Source organism: Mirounga angustirostris, unplaced genomic scaffold (genome assembly GCF_029215605.1).
Source record: "Mirounga angustirostris isolate CCGP_5_RB_7025 unplaced genomic scaffold, mMirAng1.0.hap1 SCAF_4, whole genome shotgun sequence".
NCBI lineage: Eukaryota > Metazoa > Chordata > Mammalia > Carnivora > Phocidae > Mirounga > Mirounga angustirostris.
The window spans coordinates 61,706,416-61,721,334 of NW_026991712.1; the positions used below are offsets into that span (position 1 = coordinate 61,706,416).

At 39.1% G+C, this 14,919-nt stretch overlaps 1 protein-coding gene across 13 annotated transcripts in view; it reads left to right on the forward strand.

Annotated features, from left to right (window-relative positions):
* Window positions 1-14,919, forward strand: part of NCOA2 (nuclear receptor coactivator 2) — a 290,419-nt gene that overhangs the window by 159,218 nt on the left and 116,282 nt on the right. Inside the window, exon 1 of one of the 13 annotated variants that reach the window (XM_045896419.3) lies at window positions 11,637-13,976. The exons of the other annotated variants lie outside the window; for them this stretch is intronic. The gene's annotated coding sequence lies outside the window, so the exon portion shown is untranslated. Of the gene's footprint in view, window positions 1-11,636; window positions 13,977-14,919 lie in introns of those variants that run through there. 13 annotated transcript variants of the gene reach the window in all.

Below are 14,919 nucleotides of genomic sequence, written 5' to 3' on the forward strand. Positions count from 1 at the left end.
CTGGCTATCCTCACCTAAGTGATCATCATCTTGGTTTCACTTGTTTAGAACTTCATACAATTTTTTTTTTTTTCAACCTCGTTGCAGGATTCTACCTTTCTTTTTGTGGGAGGTTATCATACTGGTCATGAAGACTATGTAGTAACCTGCTTAAGCTTTCTTAAATTTTAAAAGATACAGAACTGTATGTTAAGATTATATCTTAATAATCATAGTGAAAAATACTGAAAGGAAGTATCTCCTATTAGAGGACATGAGACATACACAGCCACAAAGACCTGCATCTTCATTAGGTAAAGAGGCAGTGTACTGCAGGTAGGCTCTAGAGTCAACTGCTCAGATATTAGTCCCAGTTTTACTTACCTCTTGGCTGTATTTGACTTTGACTTTTGGATATGCTATTTGATTTTTCTGTGCTTCAGAGAATGGTAATAATGATTTCATAGGGCTTTTGTGAGTTTCAAATAAAATAATACAGGTAATAATACAGGTATAATGTAGTGAATGTTCAGTGATGTTACCTATTTTGGTGAAATAACTTTATACTCTATAGCAGTTTATAAAATATTTATCCAGTGAACTTTAAGTGCTTCTGTGTCAGGCATTCTGATAAGGGCCTAGGATAGAAAGACGAAGCATACTTAGTCTCTGCCCTTAAAGGAGCTTAAAATTTGGCAGCGAAAAAGACATAAATAATTATAATATATGTGGTTAATGGTAGAGTTATATATAGGCAATTAAAAGAAAGAAGAAGGAAGGGAATTTAATCTTGGGAGAGAGGGCCGTGTGAGCTGGGTTCTAAAAGATGAGTGGGGATTAGCAAAAAGGGGTAAGACACATGGTCTGTTCCATGTATGACAAGCACAGGAAAGAGATGAAAAGTGAATAGTGTGTAGTAGGTGAGGACCCATGGGCAGTTTACATTACCAGGTCAAAAAGAGTAGGATGGGAGATGAGCCTGGAGAAACAGGCAAGGGCTAGATCCTAAGACATCTTATGTGACATTTGAAGCAGCACAGACTTTGTCTTGGAAGGAATAGAGTCTACTGAAGGTTTTAAGAAGGGAAATTATCTGGAGGTAAGGAAACTTATGTTAGATAATCCAGATAAGAAGTGGTGACGAGCTGAACTCGAAGCAGTAATGATTATCATAGTGACAAGAGGAGAGACTATGAGGTGAAGTCACATTGTTGACGATTTGATGGGAAGAATATAGAAGTTTAAAGATGATGTTCAGTGGATGGGTGCTCTTCCAGGTGAGGCAATTTTGGGGTGCCAAGAAGAAATGGATGAACTTAATTTGGTGAGTTGGATTTTGAGGTGGAAGGTCAAGGCTGGAAAGAAAGGCTGGTCAAGGCTGGAAAAAAGATCTGGGAAACCATGGAAATAGGTGATACCACTGTAAAGAGTATAAAACTGAAGGTCTTAATCCGATTTGGACATTTGAATTATCTGGAGAGTTTTTAAGCAAAATACTGATGGTCAAACTGCACCTCTAAAGTCTCTGATTTAATGGGTCTGGAGTGGTGTCCTGGTCATCTTGTTTTATGTCTTATTTGTTTTGTCGATATGTGTTTTTTAAATTTTGTAAAATATACATAATCTAAAATTTATCATTTTAACTTTTGTAAGTGCACAGTTTAGTAACATTAAGCATGTTCACAATATTGTTCATTTCCAGAACTTTTTAATCATCCCAAACAGAAACTCTATACCCATTAAACAAAACTCCTCATTCCCCCTTCCCCCCAGCCACTGGTAGCTTCTAGTCTACCTTCTGTCTCTGTGAATTGACTAGTCTGAGTGCCTCATAAAAGTGAAATTATAATATGTGGCCTTTTGTGTCTGACTTTTTTTACTTAGTGTCATGTTTTCAAGGTTCATCTATGTTGCAGCATGTGTGAGTATTTTATTCCGTTCTAAGGCTGAATAATATTCCATTGTATGTATATATACACATTTTGTTTATTCATCTGTTGATGGACATTTGGGTTATTTCCATCTTTCGGCTATTGTGAATAACGCTGCCAAGAATATGAATGCATATGTATCTGTTTAAGTCCCTACTTTTAATTCTTTTCAGTATTTAACCCAGAAGTGGAATTGCTGGGTTATGTGGTAATGTTGTATTTTTTTAAAAACTCCCCAAGTGATCTTTAAATATGCTTGGTTGAGAGAACCTGTGATACAGAACAAGGTTATGGTTGAGAGAACCTGTGATACATAACAAGGGTACTTAATCTGGAAGGCCCATAAATGGTCTTAGTGGATTAGTGACTTCTTAGGAGAATTGTATGCTTTGTTTTGTATATCTGTGGTTTCACTTTTTGGCTTTGATCCCATTCTCAGAACTGTTCATAACTCCAAAGTTGTTCTAAGAATCACTGTAGAACCTAATTTTAAAATAGACAAAGATTTGAATAGACATTTCTCCAAAGAAGATATGCAGTGGCCAAATAAGCGCATGAAAATCTGCCCAACATCATTAGTCATTAGGGAAGGGAAGGTGAAACCCAACAATGAGGTACTATTTCATACCAAATAGGATGGTGATAATTAAGGATGAGGATATGGAGAAACTTGAACCCTTGAACACTGCAAATGGAAAAATAAAATGGTGTATCTACTTTGGAAAGCAGTCAGGCAGTTCCTCAAAAAGTTAAACATAGAGTTACCATATTACTCCCCACTTATCCTAGGTATATATTCCAAGCGAACTGAAAGCTTATGTCCATGCAAGAACTCGCACACAAATGTCCATAGCAGCATTATTCCTAATAGCCAAAAAGTAGAAACCCAAATGTCCATCAGTGATGAGTAGGTCAATAAAATGTGGCATATCCATACATTGTAATGTTTGGTCAGAAAGAGAAATAAAGTACTGACATGTGCTGCGATATTGCTGAAACTTGAGGATACACTGAAGGCCACATATTATGTGATTCCGTTTATATGAAATGTCCAAGTGAGACCAAACCCATAGAGACGGAGAGTGGAGATAGACACTAAGGCGTGGGTAAGAAGGGAATGAGGGGTAATTGCATAATGGGTATGGGGTTTCCTTTTAGGGTGATGAAATGTTACAGAATTAAATATGGTGATGGTTGTAAAATTCTGTGATTAGACAGAATCATGAAATCTACATGTTTTTTAAAGGGTGAATTTTGGGGGCACCTGGCTGGCTCCATCAGTAGAGCAGGCCTCTCTCGATCTCCAGGTCATGAGTTCGAGCCCCACATTGGGTGTAGAAATTACTTAAATAAATAAACTTAAAAAAAAAATAAAAGGGTGAATTTTATGGCTTGTGAATTATACCTCAATAGAGCTGTAAAGGGATGCCTGGGTGGCTCAGTCGGTTAAGTGTTGGCTCTTGATCTCAGCTCAGGTCTTGATCTTAGGGTTGTGAGTTCAAGCCCTGCATTGGGCTCCACACTGGGCATGGAGCCTACTTAAAAAACAATAATAATAATTTTTAAAGAGAAGATGACTAAGAAAAGAAAGAAGAAGAAGAAAACGATGACATCCAATGGGAGGATTGGCTGAGATGGAGGTCTGGATAACTGCAAAGGGGACGATCCACAAAAGAGATGGGAAAAGAATAATTAAGCCATGTAGGAGAAGGACCTTTGTAGAGTGCTTTGCTGTGGAAGCCTTGGAATAGAGAGATTCAGGAGCGATCCCTGGGGGATGTCATCCCGACAGACAAACCCAGTAGAAAGGTGAAGTAACATCACACACGGTGTGCCAGGAGTCCTGCAGGTTTGGCATTGGAATGTTGTGGGAGACAAGGGATGGCATATTCAGGGGAATGATGGGGAAAGAAATGTAATTGTTTGGGATCCTGAAGTGAGTGGAAGGGAATTGGAATAAGCCACAGGCCTAGATTCCCTTATTTGAATCTCAAAATTCAACAAACTCTGAAAATGGAAAGGTTTTTATAACTCATTTGGCAGGAAAATCTGACCTGAATGGATGTGAAATGATTTATAATCTTCATTTGTCCCACTTAGTGTGAATATTCATACATTGCACTGCAGAAATAATATTGAATTCAATTACAGAATGTTTCCACAGGCCCCTGTGGGGATATTGTGATATAGGGTATATGCCACGTATTTTCTTCCTAAGATTAACATGTATCTCTCTATCTGAGTTCTAAATTCCATGGCCCCCAAGTGTTTTGGGTAATGGACCACAGACCTGTAGTCTTTGGGCAGGTCTGGTTGTGGAGGAGAGATGTGAGATTGGATAGTTGTTAGAGAAGGATTCACACTCAGGGAGCATGTTTTTTTTTTTTAAGAATGGAAATGACCTGAGTGTGCTTATAGGTTAAAGTAGAGAGGAGGAGGTTGAGATTCTGGCAAAAAGAAGCTTGGTAGCAAAGTCTCAGAGAAGGTGGGGAGAGAAATAGGAAACGGTGTTGGAATGTTGGTGTTTACAAGAGGAGGGGTCACGCAGCCTCTGAGCCACCAGGAGTGATGATGAAGATCGCAGTGGCTATCTTTGTAAGAAGGAGGAAAGGAAGTTGAGTAAAGTCAAATTGAACAGCTATTTGCTGAAGTGGTAAAAGCTGGAAATAATTGTTGGGGTAAATAGAAGGAGCTGACTTGAGAACAAATAAAAGGGTTGGCAGGCAGGACTATGGGTCCAAGTCAAGTTTAGAAAGCCTTAAAATATCTGTAGGGCTATTCTGCCCCTTTGCTGTATGATTTTCTCTGTCAGTGCTCAGCTTCCCACTTCCAGGAGTGGAGAAATCTTGCGATTAAGTTTTGAGGAGTGAATCTTGGGAAAGGAAATGTGTGAAAGGGAACTGAGGGTGCCCGGGGGCTGGCGGTAGATCTAGCTAGGTAGGGAGGGAAATGGGGTGAGTGGAAGGCACAAGGGATTAGGGTTCCTTATACACCAAAGACTAGTAATTGAGGAGGAAGACAGTAAGAAAGCTAGTGTGCTGGGAGATGGTGGGGGAAAAGAGGCATTCAAGTCACAACAATCCTGGATGATAACAAGGCTCAGGGTATGATCGTAGGTAGGAGGCAGTGACTGAAGTGAAATGGAGGTGAACTTTGTTGGAGCTGAGACAGATGAGGCCCTATGAGGATAGGCATTAGCTCATCCACACAGACTTTGAAATCACTCAGGATGATGACCGATTGGGGCTGAAGAGGAAGAACTAATTACATGTCAAGCTTTTCAGTAAATGTGGAGGATTAAGTGGCATATTGGTAAATCTCAGACTTGAACGCAGATAGAGGGTGTTTTATGACATGGGTTTCAAAGAAGCAGATTTTTATGCAAGGTCACCCTTGCGGTGGAGTCATGGCCTCGTAGCTGCTCTGAGGAGTGTGGAGAGTATGACCCCGCCTCCTATCTCTAGTATGTGTATAATGAGGGAATGAGCTGCTTCTGGAATGGACTACAGGGGAGGCCTGTCAGGAAAGCCAAAATAGCTCCATACTCTGTAATTGGGTTGAGGGTGTAGGGGAATTTGTTACTACAGAATGAGAACTTCAGAAGGCACAGGGAGGGATGTAGGATGGAGTAGAATTATTACAGGTTGTATTAGGGAAGAAGCACAGGATAGATTAAGAATAATGGGTGGTGGGGCGCCTGGGTGGCTCCGTCGTTAAGCATCTGCCTTCGGCTCAAGTCATGATCCCGGGTCCTGGGATCGAGCCCCACATCGGGCTCCCTGCTCGCCAGGAAGCCTGCTTCTTCCTCTCCCACTCCCCCTGCTTGTGTTCCTGCTCTCGCTGTCTCTCTCTCTGTCAAATAAATAAAATCTTAAAAAAAAAAAAAAAAAATTAAAAAAGAAGAATGGGTGCTGACCAAATGTGAGAGTAGTTTCATCTTTGCGCATATTCAAATACCAAATACACTAGAATAGAAAGATTGTGAGGGTTTTTCCTTTTTCCTTTTTGTAATTGTTTTTATTTTATTTTTTTATGTATTTGTTTTTGTAGGTATTCACATTATTTTAATACAAAGATATGTAGTAAATGTCATCATGCTGGTTTGGACTTTTTATTCTGGACTGCTAATACTAAGATTTTCATAAATGTCATCTTGTTATCACACATGACAGCTGTGTTTTGTGTCATCTGCCTATCTGATGAGTACATGCTTTTTTTTTTTTTTTTTTTTGAGTCCCTGATTAAAAAAAATAGACCAGACTAGACTGGAAAACTTCTCTTTGTTTATAATAATCAGTTCATTAATGCCAAGACTGTTATTCCACAACCTGGACTAATTCTTCATTGTCATCCAGCCCTGTAGTTCTAATTCTGCTCTCCTTTCCAGGTAGTGCCAGGCAGACTTTGGCTGATCACCTAGGGCCCTTCTGCAAGGGATTCTGATGTCGTTGGTCTGAGGTGGGGCCAGGAAATCCATATTTTTAAAAGCTCCTTGGGTGATTCATTAGCAGCCAAACTTGGGAACCACCAGTGGAACCCACATTCTGCTTTTGTCTGCACAGTGGCATTTTGTCAGATATCCTCATGGACTTGCACATACTGTCTTTGTGCCATCTCCCTGACTCGGCATTCTTTTATCAAAGTAGGAATGAAGTTCTTGTAAGCATTTTAAAGGCATTCAATTCTTAGTAATCAGTTTAAATTATAAAGTAATGTCATGCCATAATCTTCAAATTAGAGTGTGTTAAAAAAATCATAATACCTATTATTGTGAATTTTGCTGAAATGGGAACTTACATACCCTGCTGAGGTGATTGTAAGTTAATAACAGCTTTTTGGAAAACAACTTGATAATATGCATAAATAGACTTAAAAACAGTCACACCCTTTGATCTAGCAATTACATTTCTGAGACTGTTGTATTGAGACGATTGATTATTGTTTTTTAAATTTTTAAAATTTTTTTTAATTTTTTTAAGATTTTATTTATTTGAGAGAGAGAACATGAGTGGAGGAGCAGGGAGCCCGATGTGAGGCTGGATCCCAGAACCCTGGGATCATGACCTGAGCCAAAGGCAGACACTTAACTGGCTGAGCCACCCAGGTGCCCCAGAAACTATTGATTATTGTTAATAATCAGAAATATGGATCAGTATTTATATAAAAGATTTATTACAGTGTTATTTATAATAGTAGAAAATGGAAGCAATCTTAATAATTAACTATAGAAAATGATTAAATATCTTATGGTGGGCACCTGGGTGGCTTAGTCAGTTGAGCATCTGCCTTTGGCTCGGGTCATGATCCCAGGGTCCCGGGATCGAGCCCCACGTCGTTATACATGTCGTCCTCGGGCTCCCTGCTCAGTGGGGAGCCTGCTTCTCCCTCTCCCTCTGCTGCTCCCCCTGCTTGTGCTCTCTTGCTCTCTGTCAAATAAATAAATAAAATCTTTAAAAATAAATATATTATGGTATCTTCATATGATGAAATAGCATAGAGCCACTTAAATGTTTATGAAGACATTTATTACAGAAAAAATTTAGTGTATAACATTAAGAAAATGGAAAAGCATGTAAAATGTGTATATATATAGTTTGTGCTTAATTGTATATGTACATACAGTACATTTTAAAATAGTGAGCAGAAATGTTTTTAAGTTAATGGTGATTCTCTGGGTGGTAGAGCTACATGCAGTTTTCTTCGTTAGCATTTTGTATTTTCTAAATTTTCTATACTAAGCACGTATCATTTTTATTAAGCAAAACTAATAAAACTTTTTTTAAAAATAAAATACTTCAGTTTTTTTCTTTTTTTTAAGATTATTTATTTATTTGACAGAGAGAGTACAAGCAGGGGGAGCGGAAGGCAGAGGGAAAAGCAAGACCCTGGGATCCCAGGTCCCAGGAAATGGGATCATGACCCGAGCTGAAAGCAGACGCTTAACCAGCTGAGCCACCCAGGCACCCTAAAATGCATGCTTTAATCTCTTTAGCAAAGTTCATTTGGGATGAATTGTTAGAGAAGTCATTCTTGCTCATAATAATCACCAGTGTGTTTTCTAAATATTTGCAAACCACCCCTATATCTGTTCTACAAATTGGCCGGGTTATCAGCATCAGGCTTAAAAGCTTGTGGGGCTTGTTTTCTGTTTGTTTTGAATAACAGCATTACTGAGATTCCCCGCACATAGCATAAAGCTCACCCTTCATAGTGTACAGTTCAGTGGTTTTTAGTTGATTCACAAATTGCACAGCCACCACCATCTAGATTCAGAACATTTTCATTAACCTGAAAAGGAACCCTGTACTAATTAGGAGTCACCCCCCATTTCCCTTTCCCCTTAACCCCTGGCAACCACTAATCTGCCTTCTGTTTCTATGGATTTACTAATTCTGGAGAGTTCATATAAATGCAGTCATACACTATGTGGCCTGCTGCAATATCCTATTAGCTCGTCTTCAGCTCCTCCCCCCTCCACTGCCAGAAATGTCATTTATGCCACCACCATGCTAATCTTTCTGGCATCACTGTGACTTTACCACCTCTGGCTCAGAACTTTTCTGTGTGCCCATAGTTTATGAAATCAGCAGGAACTACTACTCATTCTGGCATTTGAGGTTTTCTGTATTCTGACTCTACAGAGTAGACACTTACTAAATATCTGGTGAATAAATGAATCCAATGAATAAGATGTACTCTGCCTTATCTGTCCCTCTCCTTCTCCCTCAGGGAAGAAGATAATTACTATGAGTTAGTCAGATTTCGGGTCACTGCTGGGGCAAGAAAACCTCTCTGTGAAGTTTAGGGCAGTGGTGAACTTTCGCACGCGGGGCTTGGGAGAGGGCGGGCCACCCCCAGAGGTCCTCATTCACTAGGGCTGGGCTGGAGCCAGAGTGTGTGTTTGTGACACTTCCTAGGCGGCACTTTCAGACCACCGTTCCAGGGCCTGACAGCAGGCTTGGAGGGAGAGAGGGTAGGTGAGGACGGAAAGATCGGGGCTCCCCAGTTGTTGAATGGTATGTGTCACCAGCAACTCTGGCCCAGCCTTGCTCTTCAATAACTGCGGCACATCGGCGGGCACTCTGCTCATATCTCCTACACCCTCACTCCCCACCCCAGCTTCACTTTGAAAAATTGTGCCTACCCTTCAAAACCCAGCTCAGGCGTTCATAAAACCTTCGCCACGGCTCCCTACAACAAGAAGCAATTTTCTCCTTAGGAGCACTTTGTATTTTTCATATATACTGGATTCTGTTAATTCCATTCTTGTTTCTTCCTCCTAAATCTTTGATTTCTTGAGATTAAGTTCAGTTTCTTACTCAGTAATTGTACTGCCGTGTCCGTAGAACACAGTAATTTGCCCTTAGCAGCTTACTTAGTAATTATCAGTACAGCTGAACATCAGAAAGAAAGAAATGCAAATAGATTTTTAAATTAAAACCCTATAATTTAGGTTATATTTTTAATACCAAAAAGAGACCTACCTGTATTAATTAGAAACTTAATCTTACATGAAACGTAATCGTCCAGGCCCAAATGTGTTTTACCCTAAGTAATAGTCGTTGCTGTAGGTTTTGAAACATTGGCTTAAAACAAAACAGCAAACTAAAGAAATCATATGCCTGTGTTATGAAGACACACGTGGTATGTTGTGATAATTGAGAGCCAGTTTAATTTTCTCCATGTGTCTAGCCCAACTGCAGCCAGGGTTTGAGTTTCAGAATGAATTCTTACCCTTTTGGTTTTGGATCAGACAAAAGGAATAGAATATAGTTAGCTGTCTCTGAGGTGTCAAGCAATTATCTTAAGTTCTTTTAAGTGTCATTTCAAGCTTATTACTTACCTGTTATGGTTAAATAAGGTGCAACAGTCTTACAGATCTTTATCCATAGGTGTAGGTTTTACAAAACAATTTTTACTCTCAGTGGAAAGCACGTTTTAGGACTAATGAAAGAAAAAGGTAGAGAACAACACATTCTGCAATGGGAGTTTGTTTTAATCTTTTCAATGCCTGTTCTAGGCTACCCTTATTTAGTCGATTAAATTATTATTGTAACACACTTTAAGCTAATTTGGGTCTAAATTCTATAAACTACCCAGTGGGTAATTAGAAGCTACCATTCTTGAGTCCAATTATATTTTTAGTTCTACAAAACACCATATCTCTCCATCTGAAGTTATTAAAGGGAGAAAACCCTCCATTTACAGCTCTCCAGGACACGTCTCTGTCCTCTTCAAAAGTCCTCAAAACCTGAGGGCTCCCTGGCCTCTGATCCTGAGGTCAGAGAATTGGGCTCTATTGTATATAGTCAAAATAATAACAATAGGATTGTACCTCTGAAAGCTGTTTGTGTGTCCCAAGTTGGAAACTTAAACATAAATCTCCCCTAAACTACTATGGTATGGTCAGATTCAACAATTACTGATAATCCAACATTTGAGAGAGGAAAAAAATAGTGCTTGGCTCATATTTAATTGCCAACTTTATTTTAAAAAATGTTTTTAGAATAATGATTCTTATAAATAACTTTCTACATTCTAGTAATTCTCAGTAAATCATTCTGTGGGTTTGTGTTATTTGCAGGTAAAAATGCTTAATTTGGTTTGTTTTTGTAAGACCAAATTGGATTGGGGGGGGTGGCTGTCGATCCAGAGCTGCCCTTTTCTCTTTTTAATGGCAACCACTGCCTCACAGCAAATACTGTTCAGAGTTATTGTAATGATGTGACCAAAAGAAAGTTTATAGGAATTGGTATGGTGAGAAAATGATTCAGAGGTCCTCCCACCAAACCAACTTTTTCCTCCTTGCTCATTTTCCACTTCTGTGGAAGAGTGGTAGAGAACAGAGGAAAAAAACATAAAAAAATAATACTTCAGAAAGACTTCTCACACAGGTTTTACCCTAGTAAGGAAACATAATTTAAACTGCCAAAGGGCCTGTCGCCCTGTGCTAGTTTTTCCTCTAAGCACAAGCATTGAATTTTGTTTCCTATACTTTATCCCTGGGACGTGCTTAAAAATTTTGCCCCTTACTTTGTTTTCCTGTTTGATTAGAGATAACTCCCAAGAAAGTCTGGAATTAAAATGAGTGAGAATGAGAAAAGGCAGGAAAGAATGAGTATCCCAAGTTTCACCTGTGGTACCCAGAAACTGCTGTGGGAGGTAGCACTGTGAGCTGGCTAGGAGAGTGCCCTGGACCCTCTCCAGAGGGAAGCAGCTAATGATGGAAGAGAAAGAAGTGTGGTTTTCATTTTATGCACCTTGGGCTGGGGAACAAGTAGAAGGGAACCTTTCATTTTTCCTGCTGGAATCTAGGAAGCCTTCATAAAGAGGATGATTTTTCAGCTTGGCTTGAGGGATATGATTTTCCTGAGGAAGAAGAGCAATTTTAGTAACCTTTGCTGGAAGGCTCTTACGATGTGGGTATTTTTCTTGCTTTAAGAGAGAAAATATGAGAAAGTTCCTGAGGTTAAGGAGAATAAGTGATGAGTCCAGAATGACCAAGAGCTTCCGTCTTTCTTATACAGAAGTAAATTTGGAGAAGTATAAGCTGGTTGTAAGATCGTTTTAGTAGTCTAGAAACTGTTGTGGGATATCTTTTGTTTTATCAAAGGAAATAATTTATACTTCAGATTTCATTTAAATGAAGTTCAATTTATTTCTTTCATTTGGGGTAGTCTTTGTATTTCTTACTTTTACTGTAAGGTAGGCTTACCTCATTTTATGCAATATTCTCCCCCAAAATATGCATGTAAAGAACTTGTGCATTTATAATTTGCATTCCAGAGAACTGATTATTTAAAAAATCTCTTTCTGGCTTGCTTTTTGTTTTGTTTTGTTTTTCCCAGCAGTAGAACCAGGGTACTCTCTTTCCTCCCCTTCCCTTCTTCCTCCCTTCCTCCCCTTCCCCCCCTCTCCTTTTTCCTCCCTTTCCCCCTTTCCTTCTTCCCTTTTTTCCCTCTTCCGTTCTTCCTTTTTTTTTTGTAAACTCATAAAAGTCTGATGCGTTAATGAAAGGAAATTTGGAAAATAGAAAAATTATGCCCATAGTGCCCATCAAAACAATTTAACTGCTAATATTATGATGAATTTTCTTCCAATTTTTTTCTATAGTCTTCTCTGTTTTCACCATCAGCTTAAATTATTTCATAAACATTTACATGCTATCAAATTCAACCTATAATAAATAGCTTACATTTATTAAATAAGCCCTTAGGTGCCAGTCACTGTTATATGCTCTTTACATCTCTTGCTCTCAACAAACTTAAGGAGATAGGTATTATTATTTCTTGAAGAAGTGAAACTTAGGTTCAAAGAGATTAATTAACATAATAACGTAACTAATATGTGATATTCCTGGGGTTCCAAACCAGAGTGGACAGCAGAGGATGTGCTCTGAGCCTCTATACATTGTACAGCTTTTATGGTTGCATAATAAATTCTGTTATGACTCTTAGAGGTCTATTAGGTCTCTGCTCGGATGTCACCCTATCAAAGGAGAACTTTCCCGACCACCCATTTAAAAAGCTACACTGTACTCTATCCTAACCGTACCGTATTTTTCTCTAAAGTGCTGATCACTATCTGATAAAGTAAAATGTTTGTTTTATTCTTTCTTCCTTCTCCACTTTCTTATTAGAACGTAAGAGTCATGGATAAAAGACTTGGTCTGGGGGCGCCTGGGTGGCTCAGTTGGTTAAGCGACTGCCTTCGGCTCAGGTCATGATCCCGGAGTCCCGGGATCGAGCCCCGCATGGGGCTCCCTGCTCTGCAGGGAGTCTGCCCCTCCCTCTGCCCCTCCCCCCTCTCGTGTGCTCTCTGTCTCTCATTCTCTCTGTCTCAAATAAATAAATAAAATCTTTAAAAAAAAAAAAAAAAAGACTTGGTCTGCTTTGTTCATTGTGGTATCCCCCAATATGTAGAACCGTGGCATGGCGCTGTTCAGGATTATTTGTTGAATGACCTCGCCTTTACGTTACCTTTGCATGAATGCTGATTTTCTTAATCAGCCTCCGTTGGGACCGACGGGCTACAATAATCACATGCGCTGCGCTCCCCTCCGTACATCACAGGACTGCCCCTGCTCTGCCCTGAGTGTCTGCGGCACCCCACCCCTCCGTACCCTGCAGTGACGCTGCGTGGCTACCGAGCGCCGGCTTCTTATCTAGACTGGGTTATGCCACTGGTTGTTGTAATTACATCATTTAATGAAATATTATGTAACTAAGTATGAGCTTAAAAAGACACATATGCTTCTATAAAGACCAGGATGAATGCTTTGAAAAACTCAAATGGACAAAAATTCCTGTCAAATAAGTATATGCAACACATCTATAATAGGAAAAATAATAAAAATACACCTCGTAAGCACTTATAAGAAATCAGATTGTCTACAGTTTCTAGCTTTGTTTTAGACATTGAGTAGACAATGCCTTAATAATATCAATATGAAACTCCAGTGGAGACTGATACTCAAATGTATATTTTTATGTTTAAAGTTAAAACGAAATGATTAAAGGTAGTAGGTGTCATTTTTATAATTGCTCTTGATAACCTGACTTTTAAAATTAGCCAATTACTGGGCGCCTGGGTGGCTCAGTTGGTTAAGCGACTGCCTTCAGCTCAGGTCATGATCCTGGAGTCCCGGGATCGAGTCCTGCATCGGGCTCCCTGCTTGGCGGGGAGTCTGCTTCTCCCTCTGACCCTCCTCCCTCTCGTGCTCTCTGTCTCTCATTCTCTCTGTCTCAAATAAATAAATAAATAAATCTTTAAAAAAAAAAAATTAGCCAATTACTACTTCTGTTCTATAGGAAAAGGCAGCTTTTACTGTTTGGAATGAAACTCCGCGTTCTTAGTATGCCAGAGAAAATTTCTAGCTGGTTTTGTTATTTCAGTAACTTCATAATAAATTCAATAGTAACAATACTACTTCATTTCCCCTCAGGGAATAATTGCTTTGTGAGCTGAGGCATGATTTCCTCTCTGCACCAGAATGTGAGCTTCAGGTGGCCCGGGACTCGTAGCTCTGTTTCCAATGTCTACAATGGTACTTGGTGCATTAATTAGGTACTGAGTGGATAGATGGATGATTCTAAAGTATGTATGTTTTTTGTAGAAAGAAATGTTTTGCATTTTGCAATAATAACCGTTAGATTTTTAGCAAAAAGAAAAGTACTTTCAAATTATGTATTCGCTGGTGATCAAATTAAAATATGCTGCTTTCTATAATATATATTAATTTGTTTCTCTCTTTAGTGAAAGTATTGAAATACAGTGCCCACATTGCAGTGGTTAAGAAATGAGGAAGTGTTTGGATTCACTTATAAGCTCTAAAACTTCTAACCGTGGCCTTGGTCAAGTTGCTTTATTCTGTATCTCCATTTCCTCATCTGTAAAATGGGGCTAAATGTACGTTGTTACAAGCACTGGAGGGGTTCATATACGTGAAGTACATAGCGCCTGCCAAGCTAGTAAGTATTCAGTGAGTGATAGTTATTACAGTTATGCCTGGAGTTTGACTCCTGACCTGTCATTTATAATCTGTGTGACTTGGGCAAATTACTCATGGAAACAGCTCAGAGAGGTTCGATGATCTGCAAAGGTGAGAGAGAGAGTGTGTGTATACACAGGTATATAAACATGAAAATGGGGATTTTTAAGCAAGAAAATGTGTACCAAGTGCTCAACTCAGTAAGTACTTCCTAAATGCTAGTATTACACACACAAACCCCAACATACCATACTATGAGAGAGGACTTTAATTTATTTATTTAAAAACGGTTTACAACTGGAATAATAAAAGTACGTAATAAAAGTGTTTCTTTATATAGAAACAGACAGACGGTCTTGCCCTTGCCATTTCCGTAAGTTTTTCTCATAAATTAGGACTTTGTTTTTTGATCTCAAAAAGAAGTTTAAAGTCAATTTCAGAATAAAGACAGATAAATGAATTTTAATCTGCACAAGTTATGAAACTCCAACACAAGCCCTACATTGTAGTTGTTGGTTT